Genomic DNA, 16,036 nt, shown 5'->3' with positions numbered 1-16,036 from the left:
TAACCACTGCACCACAAGGGAAGCCCGGGTAATACTATTTTATTGATGTTAAATTTTTTGAGTTTGATAACTGCCCTGTGTTTGTGTAAGTGAATGCGTTTGTTCTTAGGAAATACATACTTCATAAAAAGGGCATAATGTCTATAATTTACTCTCACATGGTTCAGAAAACACATAACACTATGTAGATAGGTAGATAAGATAAATTGTTAAAACTGAAAATATGGAACAAAAAAGATACTGAGTCAGAGATCTTTTTTCTTCAATTAAATCAAGTCTTTTATGATAACCTGTATATCATATTTTTAATCATGCTACCTGGGGGTTTATGAACCATTTGATCTTTCTTATTAGTGATATTAGTGCAAGAAATACATGTCTATGTGGGCTTAATGATAGTTTAGGGTGGAGGTTTGAGTTATTATTTTTTTTTTTTTGGTCTTGTGAAAATTCCACAAATACATTATTTGGAATAACCTGTGTATCTGTGTATCATTTCATTTATTTTGTCCCGGAAAGATGTTGATTTATAAGTGGTGGCTTACAAATGCATTGACTGAAATTTATAAGAGAAACAAACTCAATAGTATTTTATTCAATAACGGTATCCTGATTGAGGCATTAAAAAAAGATAGATAGATGATAGGTAGATAGATAGATAGATGGTGGATGGTAGGAAGAATGATGAAACAAATGTAAAAAATGTTAACAAATGGCAAATCTAGGTGAGGAATATACAGGATTTTTTTGTACTGGTTTTGCAATTTTTCTCTAAGTTTGAAATTATTTCAAAATAAAAGTTTTTTGTATTAAGATTCAAAATACAAGAATGCCTTCATTGACCATCAGTTGGTTCTCTATGACAAGCATAAATGACATGAAATGGAAAGCAGTGAGCTCGAAGGGAGAGAGTCAAACCAAGGCAAATTCTTGAAGGGCCTGTTCCTGCTGAGAAATTTTAATTTCATCCTGAAAGCCATATGGAGGAAAGGAGTGCTGAAATCCAATGGGATTTTTAAGAGTCCTTTAGCAGCTTTGTGGAGATGAACTTACCCTGGGACCAAACGAGGGGCAGGAGACCAGCTGGGAGGTCACCATGATGCATCAGACAAGTGAAGGTCTGGCAGAGGCAACAGCTGAGAGGTGGAGAAAAGAAACAGCAACCAAATGTGTTAAGATTCTGCATGACCTAGAAAGTGGAGGATGTGGGAGGATTCTGGCTTGAGAAGCTGGTTAGGTGGTGATGCAAGTCACCAAAATAGAAAGTAGAGGTAGAGCAGGAAGCTTGGGAAGAGAGAGGGTGAGTCCTGGGCAGACCATGATGAGTTTGAAGCGCATGTGGAAAATTCAAAGGGAAACCTGTAGAGCTCAGAGCAATCTGGCCATGAGATACTGACCTTAACGTCATCTGCACGTAAATGGTTTGGGCTCTAATAAAGGACTGGTCCTTAAAGATTGTGCCTATTTCACCACTGTCAAATTAACGTCTTCTGAGGGCATTTTATTTTCAATAGGAGGCTAAAGGTGGTAAGTTGTTTCCCTACAGTACCTGGAATGCCTTCTTCCAAGTACCTGTGGAAACAGGCCCATCCAAAAAAATGTATTAACAACTGCTTTAGATTGAATGATGTGTCACACGCTAGAGATATTGCCATTAAATGCAGCTGTGGTGAGCTCTCATGCAAAATACAGTCATGGCTCTTTGCACCATTGGAGCCAGAAGAGCATGGTAGTTCTGAACAAGGGGACAGATCTGACTCATCTCCACTGTTCCCCCTTAGCTCAGTCAGGGGCTTCACAGACACAAGAACCATTCAGACATGCCCCCAACGCGCTTCACCACCACCACCCAGCAACACTGTTTCTGGAAGCCGCCTGTGTTGTGCCATATTGTCTGATGACAATTGAGGGGGAAAGTGGGAACCTGGGAACTTGCTAGAAATGTAAATGCTTGGGCCCCACACCAGACCTACTGAATCAGAAATTGGAGGTGGGCCCAGTAATCTGTGTTTCAACAAGCCCTCCAGGTAATTTCTGATGCACAGCAAAGGCTGAGAACCACTGTCAGACTTAAGTGAGGAAAATGAGCCTACTATAATCTCTATCCAAGGAGTGGCCCCATCCCAAAATTTGAAAATGATGAGCTTCTCAAGATGCAAGCCCTATCTTTTAATTTTTTAAGTTCCTGTAAACCCAAAGTCGAATGTCTTAATTCAATAAACGTTTACTGAGTCCTAAATGAGTCTGGTTCTTAATTAATGTGAAAGAAGAAAGGAAGGAAAGAAGGGAGGGAGGGAGGAAGAGGAGTTTGGTTACACAAAATCTGTGAGTTCAAAGCTATCGAAGACTTTTAAAAGTCCATATTTTTCTCTCATTCTTCCAACAATGGTGAAGAAGCAATAAGCACATGGGAGTGCATAAAAATGAGCCAAGATCTTGTGGATGGTAAAGGAAAGGAGAAAGCTGGGCAACAAAAAATATTTCTCTCCCATTGTCAATGCAGCCTGGCTCTAGGTATGCTATAGACCAGATAAAATCTCATGATTTATCCTCTAATTTGGGATACACTCCCCTTCCTTCAAAAATCAGCATTTCAAGGAGAAACCAGATAGTCAGAGAGAACATAATAGCTGACATTTATGAGCACTAACTATGAGCATGCCTATGTGTTGAGTGCTTTAATCATTTATCATATATTTTCTTTACAAAAACTCTATGAAGTAATTGTGCCCATCAGCTCTATGAAGTTATGTGCACATACCTGTGCCTATTTCATAGATGAGGAAGTTACAGATTAAAGAGATTGAGTAATTTACCTAAGATCCAACTATTGTAAGGGAAAAGCAGCTAATTCCAGAGTCTGTGCTCTTAACTACTACAGAACAAGAAATCTTGGCCATTGAATAAAGCTTGTGCCGTTCCAGTCACAACATCAGTTTTGTTATTGGCTGTGCGAATCCAATCGGAAAAAAAAAACCTCCCTGGCCAAGACAAGGGGTCTCAGGCTGGGCTAGGACCCCGGCTCAGGTCCAGTCAACCAATTGGTAACAATACCCTGGACCAATTAAAAAATCATCTGTGGGGGGACGACCCAGATATCTGTATTTTTGAAGCTTCATGATGATTCCAGTGCACAGAAAAGGCTGAGATCCACTGATTCAAGTCCAGTTCTCATGTTTTGTTGGTAAGACAGCTAGTGACAATAGAAACACAAATAAGAGTGACAGGGGAAGTGCCTGCTACCCACCGACCCACAATGAACAAAGGAAGGCTTCCACCCACCGTGGGGCAAATGTGGAGTGCATTGCTATTCTACCTCAAAGAATTCATGTGTAAATCTTCCATGTCTATGATTGGTAGGAAGAGGTATCATTGTTTTGCTTTGAATTTTTAGGCTGGGTGTGGTATCCTAGAAAGAACAAGGTTAGTGGTCATACACTCTAGAATCAACTCTGACACTTACTAACCATAATCTAGAGACACTTAACCTCCCTTGAACCTCAATTTCTTTATCTGCACAATTACTGTAATAATAGTCTATGCCTTATTGACTTCACAGGTACTTCTAAAAATCCAATAAGACAGTGTATACAACGTGTACCTTTGATGCAATAAGCAGGATGCAGTGCTGGTTTTTAACAGGTAGAGAACTTAAAGGTAATATGCATTGATGGCACACAGAACAGGATCTGAGTCTCACGCTTACTATTCATTAACTCTTCTTAGGGAAGTAAGACAAGCTCTTTGAAAGAGTACTCCCCACACCCCCAAAGGGTAGAAAGCAAAATCAATAATGTCATGATTGTTTTGAGAATTAAATAACACTTTGCACAACATTGTGGCACCTCGAAGGTATTCAAAAGTATTATTTTCCCTTTCCCACCATCATTTATATGTCTTCTTCAGTCCATCATATATTTTAAATTGAAGTATACCAGAAAGAAATTAAAGGGTACCTAACAGCCTTATTCACTTTGAATAAGAAAGGGCTGTCCAACCCTCAGAATGGGAGAAAACATTTGCAAATGAAGCAACTGACAAAGGATTAATCTCCAAAATTTATAAGCAGCTCAGGCAGCTCAATATCAAAAAAATAAACAACCCAATCCAAAAATGGGCAGAAGACCTAAATAGACATTTCTCCAGAGAAGATATACAGATTGCCAACAAACACATGAAAGGATGCTCAACATCACTAATCATCAGAGAAATGCAAATCAAAACTACAATGAGGTGTCACCTCACACCAGTCAGAATGACCATCATCAAAAAACTACAGATAATAAATGCTGGAGAGGGTGTGGAGAAAAGGGAACCCTCTTGCACTGTTGGTGGGAATGTAAATTGATACAGCCACTACAGAGAACAGTTTGGAGGGTCCTTAAAAATCTAAAAATAGAACTACCATACGACCCAGCAATCCCACTACTGGGCATATACCCTGAGAAAACCATAATTCAAAAAGAGTCATGTACCACAATGTTCATTGCAGCTCTATTTACAGTAGCCAGGACATGAAAGCAACCTAAGTGTCCATCGACAGACGAATGGAAAAAGAAGATATGGCACATATATACAATGGAATATTACTCAGCCATAAAAAGAAACAAAATTGAGTTATTTGTAGTGAGGTGGATGGACCTAGAGTCTGTCATACAGAGTGAAGTAAGTCAGAAAGAGAAAAACAAATACCGTATGCTAACACATATATATGGAATCTAAAAAAAAAAATGGTTTTGAAGAACCTAGGGGCAGGGCAGGAATAAAGATGCAGACGTAGAGAATGGACTTGAGGACACAGGGCAGGGGAAAGGTAAAATGAGATGAAGTGAGAGAGTGGCATGGACTTATATACACTACCCAATGTAAAATAGATAGCTAGTGGGCAGCAGTCGCATAGCAAAGGGAGATCAGCTTAGTGCTTTGTGACCACATAGAGGGGTGGGAATGGGAGGGTGGCAGGGAGACGCAAGAGGGAGGAGATATGGGGATATATATGTATATGTATAGCTGATTCACTTTGATATAAAGCAGAAACTAACACACCATTGTAAAGCAATTATACTTCAATAAAGATGTTAAAAAAAAAAAAAAAAGAATTGGCTGTCCAAAAGAAGGCGAGCAAATACAAAAACATCCCTTGTTCTTGGTTAGGACATCTCAACATCATCAATATACCAGTTCAAAGTGAATTTATCAGTGTAATGGGATCCCAATAAAAATATCAACAAGTTCTCACAGATTTCAAAAACAAACTTATGGTGACCAAAGGGGAAACATGGGGGGAGGGGAGGGATAAATTAGGAGCTTGGGATTAACATACACACACTGTTATAATTAAGATAGATAACCAACAAGAATCTATTCCACAGGGAGCTCCAGGGAAGTCCAGAAATATGCCCAACAAAATGCAGAAATCTGGATATGATCAAAGTGACATCTCAGATCACTGGGGCAAAGTTAGGGGTTTCTTAAAAATATTTATTTATTTAATTTATTTATTTTCCTTATTTCTTTGGCTGCGTCAGGTCTTAGTTGGGGCACACGGGATCTTCGCTGAGGCATGCAGGATCTTTCGTTATCGCACGTGGTCTCTTTGTTGCCGCGTTCGGGCTTCTCTCTGGTTGTGGCCTGGGGGTTTTCTCTCTCTAGTTGTGGCGCGAGTGGGCTTAGTTGCCCGGCGGCATGTTAGATCTTAGTTCCCCGACCAGGGATCGAAACCTCAAACCAAAAACAAACATATACTCCAAACGAATCTGAGATCTTAATATAAAAAAGTAAAAGTATACAAATACTAAACAAAAACAAGTGAATTCCTCTGTAAGCTGCGTGTAGGGAAAGGCTTCTATGACTAAAAATCTAGACGCAGTAAAAGGGAAGCTTGATAAATTTGACTATAAAAATAAAGAATGTTTGCATGGCCAATTTAAAAAAGAACACCAAAATAAAGTCAAAAGGTAAATGGTAAACTGGGAAAAAACAACTGCAAAATATTACCAGATAAGGAGTTATAATCCTACTACACAAATAATGCTTTAAAATTGAGAGGGAAAAGGCCAAAAATCCTAAATAAAAATAAAGGCATAAACAGACAGAAGTTTTTAGGATATAAAAATGGCCCTTATACATATGAAAGATGTACATTACTACTCACAGTAAAGGAAATGCAAATTAAAACTAGGCGAGATACCATTTCTCATCTATTAGACTGGTAAACATTAAAAACCTTGACAACACATTCTGTCGGTTGGTGACGCTTTGGGGATACGGGCATGTTCCTACATTGCTGGTGGGAATGCAAAATGAGGAAAATTCCCTTATAGAGGCAACTTCGACAATAGTTAACAAAACTACATAGGCAATTCCACTTGTAGGAATCTATCCTGAAGATTATCCTTCCAATAATATGAAAAGAACCTGTACAAGGTTAATCATTGCAACAGTATTTGCAGTTGCAAATATCAGAAGCTATATAAATGCCCAAGCATAGAAGATGGGTTTATTATCACAATTGAGTACTATGAAGCTGTGAAAAGGAGAATGATCTCTGTCAGCTGATACAAATTTATCTCCAGGAGATATTGTGAAGCAAAAAAAAAAAAGAAAGAAAGAAAAAAACGTTTAAAAAGTAAAATGCAACAAAGTAGGTAGGGAGAAAGAGAAAGAGAGAGAAAGAATGTTCCCTTTAAGGAAAGAAGAAGGGGAATTAAAATAACATACATTTATCTGTTACCTTTACCAAAAGAAATGCAGGAAGAATAAGAGAACAAAACAAGGGTAGGAGGGGGCAAGGTGGGTGGAAAGGATACAGGAGAGAGTGATGCTTCCAAATATATCTTTCTGTATAGTTTTGAATTTTGGAACCATGTTAGTCTTCTAGATATTCAAAAATTAAATCAACAAAGATGGGAAGGGAAAATAATTTTAAAACCTAAAATTGAAAGCAAACCAACATAATGAATCTAATTGTATTTCAAGGGAATACCATGTTCATAGTGACTAGGGAAAGAAAGAGGAAAAAACTAATCTGAGAAACATATGAGCAGAGTATTTGACTTCAAATATATATCTTCAGTCTTGGGCAAGGTTATGGAGTGGGGGGCAACTGCACACAAAACCTCAACTCTTTTTTTGTACGTTTGTTCACTGTAATGGTATGGGCGAAGTAATTCTGAAACCATCTTGGGTAAATTATAGCACTAAAGGAATAAACGTGTCGCCATTGTTGGGACCCAGGATTCTCACTATGAAAGAAGCAACATCCAAATTACAAGATGGCAGAGGGTGAGAAAGAATCCTTCGCAGATGGATTGGGTTTCCAGACACTGGTGAACCCATAATTTTAAAACTATGCGTGTGTCTGTGCCTACTTATGCCCATATGTAGACACATGCATGTGCGTATGTGTATCTGTAAGTGTGTGTTTGTATATGTGTACATACATGCATATATTTATTAGCTTTGTCTGCTGAAAGGCCCCTAGAAACAAAGATACCTCAGTAGCATTGAACACACCTGGCACACAGATCTTCATTTTTAATACCATTCCTCACTAAAGGGAAACAGGGCTCCTGAGAAAACGGCCTGTTCTGGGGCTGGGGAAGGATAGATTCAAGGTGAACTTGGAATATCTTATAAGGAAGTGCTCACAAAAATGGTGAAACCAAGTCATAAAGACATGGGAGTCAGCTTGAAGGGTTTCCACTGGGCAAATCTGGGATAATGGAGCACCAGATGTTTAAAGACAGTAATAAATTATAAACTATTGAGAGAAAAAAGGAATCGATAAGTTGTTACCGTTAATAAATACATAAAGAAATGAGAGAGAAAGGGGGGGATCTTATTTACAGCAGAATGTCAAGTGCCAACTGGTAGTTGTGGAATACTAGAGTTTTGCACGTTTTGCAACCATCGTAGAGAAAATTAGTTCAAGCAGGAATCATCAACAGATGCCCAATCGAGGAGACAGTTTGATGAGGAGCAGAATACTTGCATGATCTTAAAGTGTTTCCCACAGATGGCTTATTAGTTGCAAGGAAAAAAATAGTAACTCTACAGTGGAGACATAGGGCAACACTTGACTGGGTGATGAAAATTAACACCACTAACGTGAGCAGATCAACACCATGGGCCTGCGAGGACCCCTAAGGTTTCCAACGTCATTTCCGTGATATGCCAGCCAGGAATGCATCACCTGAATCTAATCACTAGAGAACATCAGGCAAACCCCAAATGAGACACTTTTGTCATAAAAGGCCAAAACAAGGCTATGAAAATGTCCCAGATGAAAAGAGATTAAAGACACATGACAACAAGATGCAAAACCCTCTCCTAGACTGGATCCCAGGCTGGGAGCCCAGCTGAGGAATGACGAGGGGACAAAACTGGGTCCATAGGCAAGATGAGAATACAGATGAAATACACGCTGTGTATTTGGGCTTTACCCAGTAAAGGGGCCATGGCATATGCAACTGACTCTCAAATGAATCACAAAATATATGTACTTGTGTCTATATATACATGCACACACATGTTATACACATAGAGAGAGAGAGGGTGCACAAGTAACAAAACAAATGGGGTAAAATGTTAACAATAGATGAACCTGGGTAAAGGAAAGCTCTTCTTTGTGCTATTCTTATTCTTGAAACTTTTCAGTGCACTTAAAATTATTTCCAAATAAAAGTTATTTTTTTAAAAAAAGAGTAGAATGAACTTATGGTTACCGGGGTTGGGGGGAGGGTGGAGGGGAGGGATAGTTAGGGAGTTTGGGATTGACATGTACACACTGCTATATTTAAAATGGTTACCCAACAAGGACCTACTGTATAGCACAGGGAACTCTGCTCAATATTATGTGGCAGCCTGGATGGGAGGGGAGTTTGGGGGAGAATGGATACACGGATATGTATGGCTGAGTCGCTTTTCTGTGCACCTGAAACTATCACAACATTGTTAATCAGCTATACTCCAATATAAAATAAAAAGTTTTTTTTTAAAAAAGGAGTATGCTACCAATTTGATTTAGGAAAGACAAAAAATAAATGGTTTAGGTTAGCCCCAAATAGTGTAGGTTAACATCAAAATAAGCCAGAAATTCATTTTAATCTAGATCTAAAACATGTTGCAAGCTAATCTTAATTAAACAACTTCACTATTTAATATTTATAAGGCCATTTGCTGAAGTACTTTTAATACAATGGCTTACAAATTATAGTACAACAAATAGAGTATATTTAATAAATAGCGATGACTTAGCAATGTGCCACTGATAGGCTGGTCTGTTGTTGAGAGCCTTGACAGGAAGATCTGCTTAGTGATCCAAAAAATATTGAGGTGTCTAATCAGCAGGCTTCATAGGTTTGAAATAAATGTTTCAGTTACATTAGTCTTAAAATTATATCACATTTCTTTCTCATATTTTAAAATGATGTCTTGAGACCTAACAGCAGTATCTTTTTAATTTCACATTTTTAGTGCTTACATTTATCTAGATATTAATGTTGAGATTCTTAGGGCAAAGAAGACAGAATTAAATATTTCATGACTTGTAAAAACTTAGATTCCTTTAGTTCACAGGGAGATAGAGAGGCTGACATCAGAACATCTTTATTTCAATATTTGCTTCCTAAGGACAAATGTAAACAGAATATAACCTATTGCTTTCTCTGTATTCAGACAGCTTACATCCACCAGCCAGCTATGACTCTTCTCAAGGAGATGAGGTTGGATCCCAACTGGATCGCAGGGCTTAATTTGCATAACATGACTCCAGGCCTTGTTTTTCTGCATTTGTTTTATTTTAAAGGAACCAAATTTGTTCTAGATCTGAGATATTGTTACTTCAAAAGCTTCCCGTTACTATACCAGAACAAGAAAGTATGATTTCCGGGCTTCCCTGGTGGCGCAGTGGTTGAGAATCTGCCTGCCAATGCAGGGGACACGGGTTCGAGCCCTGGTCTGGGAAGATCCCACATGCCGCAGAGCAACTAGGCCCGTGAGCCACAGCTGCTGAGCCTGCACGTCTGGAGCCTGTGCTCCGCAACATGACAGGCCGTGATAGTGAGAGGCCTGCTCACCACGATGAAGAGTGGCCCCCACTTGCCGCAGCTGGAGAAAGCCCCTCGCACAGAAACGAAGACCCAACACAGCCATAAATAAATTAATTAATTAATTTAAAAAAAAAAAAGAAAGTATGATTTCCTTATTCATGAATTATCTACTACTTACAGTTGAATCAGATGAGCTAATTCTTTGTTTACTTAATGGGCTAAGTCTAAATAGTCATTAGTGGCTATTAGTGAATGAAATAGTATTTGTTTAAAAAAAATGTTTTTTAATTCCACTCTGCATTTCATGTGTATTGATTTTATATAAATACACTTCTGATTAAAGCATGACTTTAAAAAGTCAACATTTAATTTCTCATAATTGCCTGTAGAAACAAAAGGAAAATTCATAATTCATCAATGTTCTGTGGTAGACATCAAATTATGTCTTACAGTTGAATTGTACTAATAAGCCTGTAGTGATTTCAACACTGAAAGGGAGACATGAAGCAGAATTGAAAGTATGGAGGTAAGAAGTAAATGCAAGGAGTGAGGAAAAGAATACAGAGGTAAAAAGAAAAGAGGAAACAGCAGAGGAAGGAGAAATAGAATGCCAGTGGGAAAGAAGACAGAACAGATGTTAAGAAAAGGGAAGAAGACAAAACTAATTCAAAAAGGTACATGCACTCCAATGTTCACAGCAGCACTCTTTCCAATAGCCAAGACATGGAAGCAACCTAAATGTCCATCGACAGAGGAATGGATAAAGAAGTTGTGGTGGGAATGTAAGTTGCTGCAGCCACTATGGAAAACGGTGTGGAGGTTCCTCAAAAAACTAAAAATAGAGTTGCCATATGATCCAGCAATCCCACTCCTGGGCATATATCCAGAGGAAACTCTAATTTGAAAAGATACATGCACCCCAATGTTCATTGCAGCACTATTTACAATAGCCAAGACATGGAAACCACCTAAATGTCCATGGATAGATGAACGGATAAAGAAGATGTAATACATATATACAATGGAATATTACTCGGCCATAAAAAAGAATGAAATAATGCCATTTGCAGCAACATGGATGGACCTAGAGATTATCTTACTAAGTGAAGTAAATCAAGATGATTACCATATGAGATCATTTATATGTGGAATCTAAAATACGACACAAATGAACATATCTATGAAGCAAAAACAGACTCACAGACATCGAGGACAGACTTGTGGTTGCCGGGGGTGCCGGGAAGGAAGGATGGGGAGTTTGGGATTAGCAGATGCAAACTATTATTCATAGAATGGATAAACAGCAAGGTCCCACTGTATAGCACAGGGAACTATATTCAATATCTTGTGATAAACCATAATGGAAAAGAATATGAAAAAGAATATATATATATATGTATAACTGAATCACTTTGCTGTATAGCAGAAATTAACACAACATTGTAAATCAAGTATACTTCAGTAAAATTTTTAAAAGAAAGAGGAAGAAAGGGAAAATGAGAATGAGGCAGAGAAGGAAAAGTGGGAGATGAAAAGTTCTCTCTCAGCTGGAGGGTTATTGAAAAGACTCTGAACTGGAACCACCTTATTTACATTTTGGTAAAAGGGAGTACGAGATCTATAAGAAGAGAGGGTGATTTCCTATATGGCCCATTGCTTCTGTTTGTTTAATACATATTTATTTTATGTAAGCTAGAATTTAGCTTGCATGAAAGTATTCCCTTGGACTTGTTCAAAATGTAAGCAGTTGTTTTAGAGGTGGGTGTTAATGAGAATAGGTGACTAGGCTGAACAGAGACAACGCAATATGCCTGGAATTGGTAAGAATTGCCAACTATTAATAAAGCAGTTTTCTTCCAGTTGTCACTGTGTGCCATTCTTTGAAGCATCCCCTGTGGGATGTTTTTAAACAAGCTTAGACAGAGCTTGTCATGATAGCATATAACTGCTGTTGAACTGTTCTGAGCTTTAAATCAGCCATGTATCCTTTGTATGAAAAAGAAAAACAATCTGTCATAGAAGTGCATGAAAGTTGACAAGACTTTCTCTAATAGCTATATCCTGGGAATACATATTTATGAAGGTTTTTAAACACTAGCTTGGAAAACACATACAACCATTCTCAGATTGTTTAAAATATGAACCACTGACCTTAACCATCACACAACTTACTTTGCAGCTAAACCTGTGGTTTTTCTGACCGTCAAGCAGCCTATAGAGTCCTACATTAAAGAAAGAGCCTGTGTTTGTATTTCCTTTCAATGTTTTAAGTCATGATTAAGTATAGACATTATTCAAAATAACTGTCTCAACTTTTCTTAATGTTTATATAATTTCCTTTCGGTATATTAATTTATGGGTAGATATAGACATTAGTCAAAATAACTGTCTCAATGTGTCTTCATGTTTATAAAAATTTCCAAACTATATCAATTATTCTCTAATATTCTATCATTATACAAGGAAATCAATGAGGTTATTTAAAGGCAATAATAGAGCAAAATGTCAAGTGAAGAGATCATTTTCCCCCTCATCTAAAAAATTGTTTTTCTCTTTCAAACCTTACAGTTAACCCACATAATTTTTGAAGTGGAAATCTTCCCTGGTTTTAAAAGTATTGAAGCTGCCACAGAGTGATCTATGAATGTTCTTAGGACACATAAAAAATTTTACATGAGAACAAGTGATGACTATAGTTGGGTTTACAGAAGCCCTTAGAATAAATGATGTCTTTGCTTTTAAGTTATGTTGGAGTTTGTTTCAGGGTTCCCAGTATGAGCACACACAGACTTCTAGAAAAACACCTCACTATGTTAAACCCTTAACAAGAGGCAATACAATTCCAAGAGTGGTTTTCACATAATAGTCAACCATAAATGTTACAACTGTCCTTGCTAATTTGCATAGCATTCAAAATTACATCTCCCAGTCTTCTTTCTTTGACCTCCAAATACTATTATCTGCCTTTTAAACAGATAGACAAAATGATCTAAAGGTAACTTTGCCACCAATTAATTTAAGGTTCATTGTAATTCATGAGCTTCTAATTCTTGTACTTAAGACACCAAGATACTATTTCCTCCCATCTCTGCTTGTGACATTTATCTCAAATGAGACCTAAATACCAAGATTAGCTTACAAATTAAGACCAGAGTGAAATGCACTAACATATAAAAGCATAGATAAGGAACCAGAAAATTTTTGAGCTGATGAAGATGTTAAAGATAATGCACCCAACAATTTAAAAGAAACTGACGTCCAAGGATGTGAAAAGGCCTTCCAAATCTTGCATAGCTAGTTGGGGGCGTGAAGCTGATGTGAGAATAAGTAGAAAGGAGGCTGAGTTCACTTGATAAGTACATGAGAAAGGGTCAGAGAATAAACAAAGTCGTGGCAGGTAACAAGACAGCATTCCACAGTATTCCCAGGGGGCTCACATGGTCCATGGAACACTGCCCAGGAGAGACCCTCTAACACGCTTGTGAGCTGTAACGCCAACTCATCCTTCACCACAAGCCAGAGCTGACAGGCTTTTCACCATCACTTTGAACATATGATCTGTTCATATGATCTGTTCATATGAATATATGATCTGTCCCCAAACTCTGTAAGCAGCATCTACACTGAACTACTAGTGTTCTAAATTTTTTTTACCAACAGAAAATACCAGGTTTTCATCAAATGCATGAAGATAATGTTTTAAATCATGAAGTCCATCCCCTGGTGTTTTTTTAATGAGTCAGGAAGCAGAATGGGGAGGAAGGGTGTGTCAATGACAGCACAACCTCTATGACTAAGAAGAAGAAGGAAAACCCTCCTGGCCTTTAAAGTGAAAATCCCCTTCTATTTTAAGGAACACTCTCTCACTTGAACGAATCTCTCAAATGAGTAATTAGGGTTGGATCATATCCTCCTGGGACAGCTACTTTCCAAAGAATAAGCCTTTAATGCATTGATAAAAAAGGGAAAATACACTCTGACGCCTGAGAAGGGGAACCATCCGTTTCCAAATGCCCTGTGTGTTCTGTTGGCGACAGTCCAGAGTCCAGATGACACTCGGGCAGCCAGCTCTCAACTTGGTGGAAGGAAAAACTCTCCCACATAAGTTCTCAGGTCCCAGGGCTTTCCATGGCTGCTTTTCTGGTACTATTGGCTTCCCAAAGCCTCTACTTGGCCTTGACATGATGTGTCCCAGGGGCAGAGAAGCACATCTGTTGGTGCTTTGAAAACTTTGTCAGCTTTCAGGGTGAAATCATAACGGTGTATTTTAAGTCAGACTGGATAGAGACATTTATGAGTAGCTGCTATTTTATTGCTCACCCATTTAAAATGCAAATGATAATGCCCCAAATTACCAAAGTCTACGTTGCAGATGTTCTTATTATTCACTAAGCTGCTTTTTTTTTTTTTTTTTTCTGGCTACACTTATTCTCTCCCACATGTCTCTGAATTTAATCTACCACATAACCCTCCTTCTGAAAACTCCTACTTGTTTCTCAAATAATTTTGTTGTATATACTTAAGGAGTTGGACTAAAAAAATAAACTCATTTTCTCAAGGAATGAAGAAAACAGATCTTCATTTCCATATCCCAAAAGTCAGTTATAAAGAAACAAACTAACAACAACATAAAGTGACAGACAACCTATTTAGGAAGCTCCATTGATCGCTCCGTGGAAACAAAGTGGCCCAGCTTTTGTCAAGAGCAAGTGAGATATCACTTATATGTGGAATCTAAAAAAAGGATACAAATGAACTTCTTTACAAAACAGAAACAGACTCACAGACTTAGAAAACAAATTTATGGTTACCAAAGTGGAAACGTGGGGGGAGGGATAAATTAGGAGCTTGGGATTAACATATACACACTACTATATATAAAATAGGTAATCAACAAGGACCTATTGTATAGCTCAGGGAACTCTACCCAATACACTGTAATAACCTATATGGGAAAAGAATCTGAAAAAGAATTTATATATATGTATAACTGAATCACTTTGCTCTACACCTGAAACTAACACAACATTGTAAATCAACTGTATTCCAATATTAAATAAAAATTAAATGTAAAAAAAAAATTAAATTTACAAAGAATGAAATAATGCCATTTGCAGCATCATGGATGGACATAGAGATTATCATACTAAGTGAAGTAAGTCAGACAGAGAAAGACAAATATCATATGATATCACTTACGTGTGGAGTCTAATAAAATATGACACAAACGAACTTATCTACAAAATAGAAACAGACTCAGACATTGAGAACAGACTTGTGGTTGCCAAGGGGGAGGGGGTTGGGGAGGGCTGGAGTGGGAGGTTGGGATTAGCAGATGCAAACTATTATATACAGAATGGATACACAACAAGGTCCTACTGTATAACACAGGGAACTATATTCAATATCCCGTGACAAACCATAATGGAAAAGAATATGAAAAAAATACATATATAAGTATGTATAACTGATTCACTTTGCCATACAGAAGAAATTAACACAACACTGTAAACCACCTATACTTCAATAAAATAAATTTTTTTAAAAACTGAGCAAGTGAGGGGAGGACTTTAAAGAGAGGAATTAAAGTTCCTTGATTAGCTTCCAACTCCCCACCATGAGATTGCTTAATTCAGTCTTCTTGCATCTGGAGGAACACACACATACACACACACACACACACACAAGCCCCCCTCTTTCTGCATGAAGGGAGAACCCTATTGCTGGCCGTAAACTCCAAGCAGAATGAGAGAGAGCAGGTCCCTTCCTCCCACTCCAGCGGTGGTCTCCCTCTGGTGCCCTTGACCAGCACAAGCTGTGTCCCCATGAGTTACTTGTTTAATTTTCTTAATCCTCAATTTCCTTATCTGTTAAGTGGATGCTCACATTAGTCCTACCTTCTGGACTTATAGGGAGAAGGAAAAAGCAACGAGACATGCCATGTGCACATGTAGTGAATGTTCAGCAAGTAACTTTCTCAGTTA

At 38.0% G+C, this 16,036-nt stretch overlaps 1 long non-coding RNA gene across 1 annotated transcript in view; it reads left to right on the top strand.

Annotated features, from left to right (window-relative positions):
- LOC309660314 overlaps positions 1-15,613 on the top strand; it is a 75,146-nt gene extending 59,533 nt beyond the window's left edge. The window contains exon 3 of the long non-coding RNA XR_014263332.1: positions 15,209-15,613. This is a non-coding gene — a long non-coding RNA (uncharacterized lncRNA). The remainder of the gene's footprint in view (positions 1-15,208) is intronic.
- Positions 15,614-16,036: the final 423 nt, after the last annotated feature.

Source organism: Balaenoptera physalus (assembly GCF_965194825.1).
Source record: "Balaenoptera physalus genome assembly, chromosome: 4".
Taxonomy (NCBI): domain Eukaryota; kingdom Metazoa; phylum Chordata; class Mammalia; order Artiodactyla; family Balaenopteridae; genus Balaenoptera; species Balaenoptera physalus.
The sequence above is the reverse complement of the archived record's forward strand: the minus strand, read 5'-3'. Positions and strand labels throughout refer to the sequence as shown.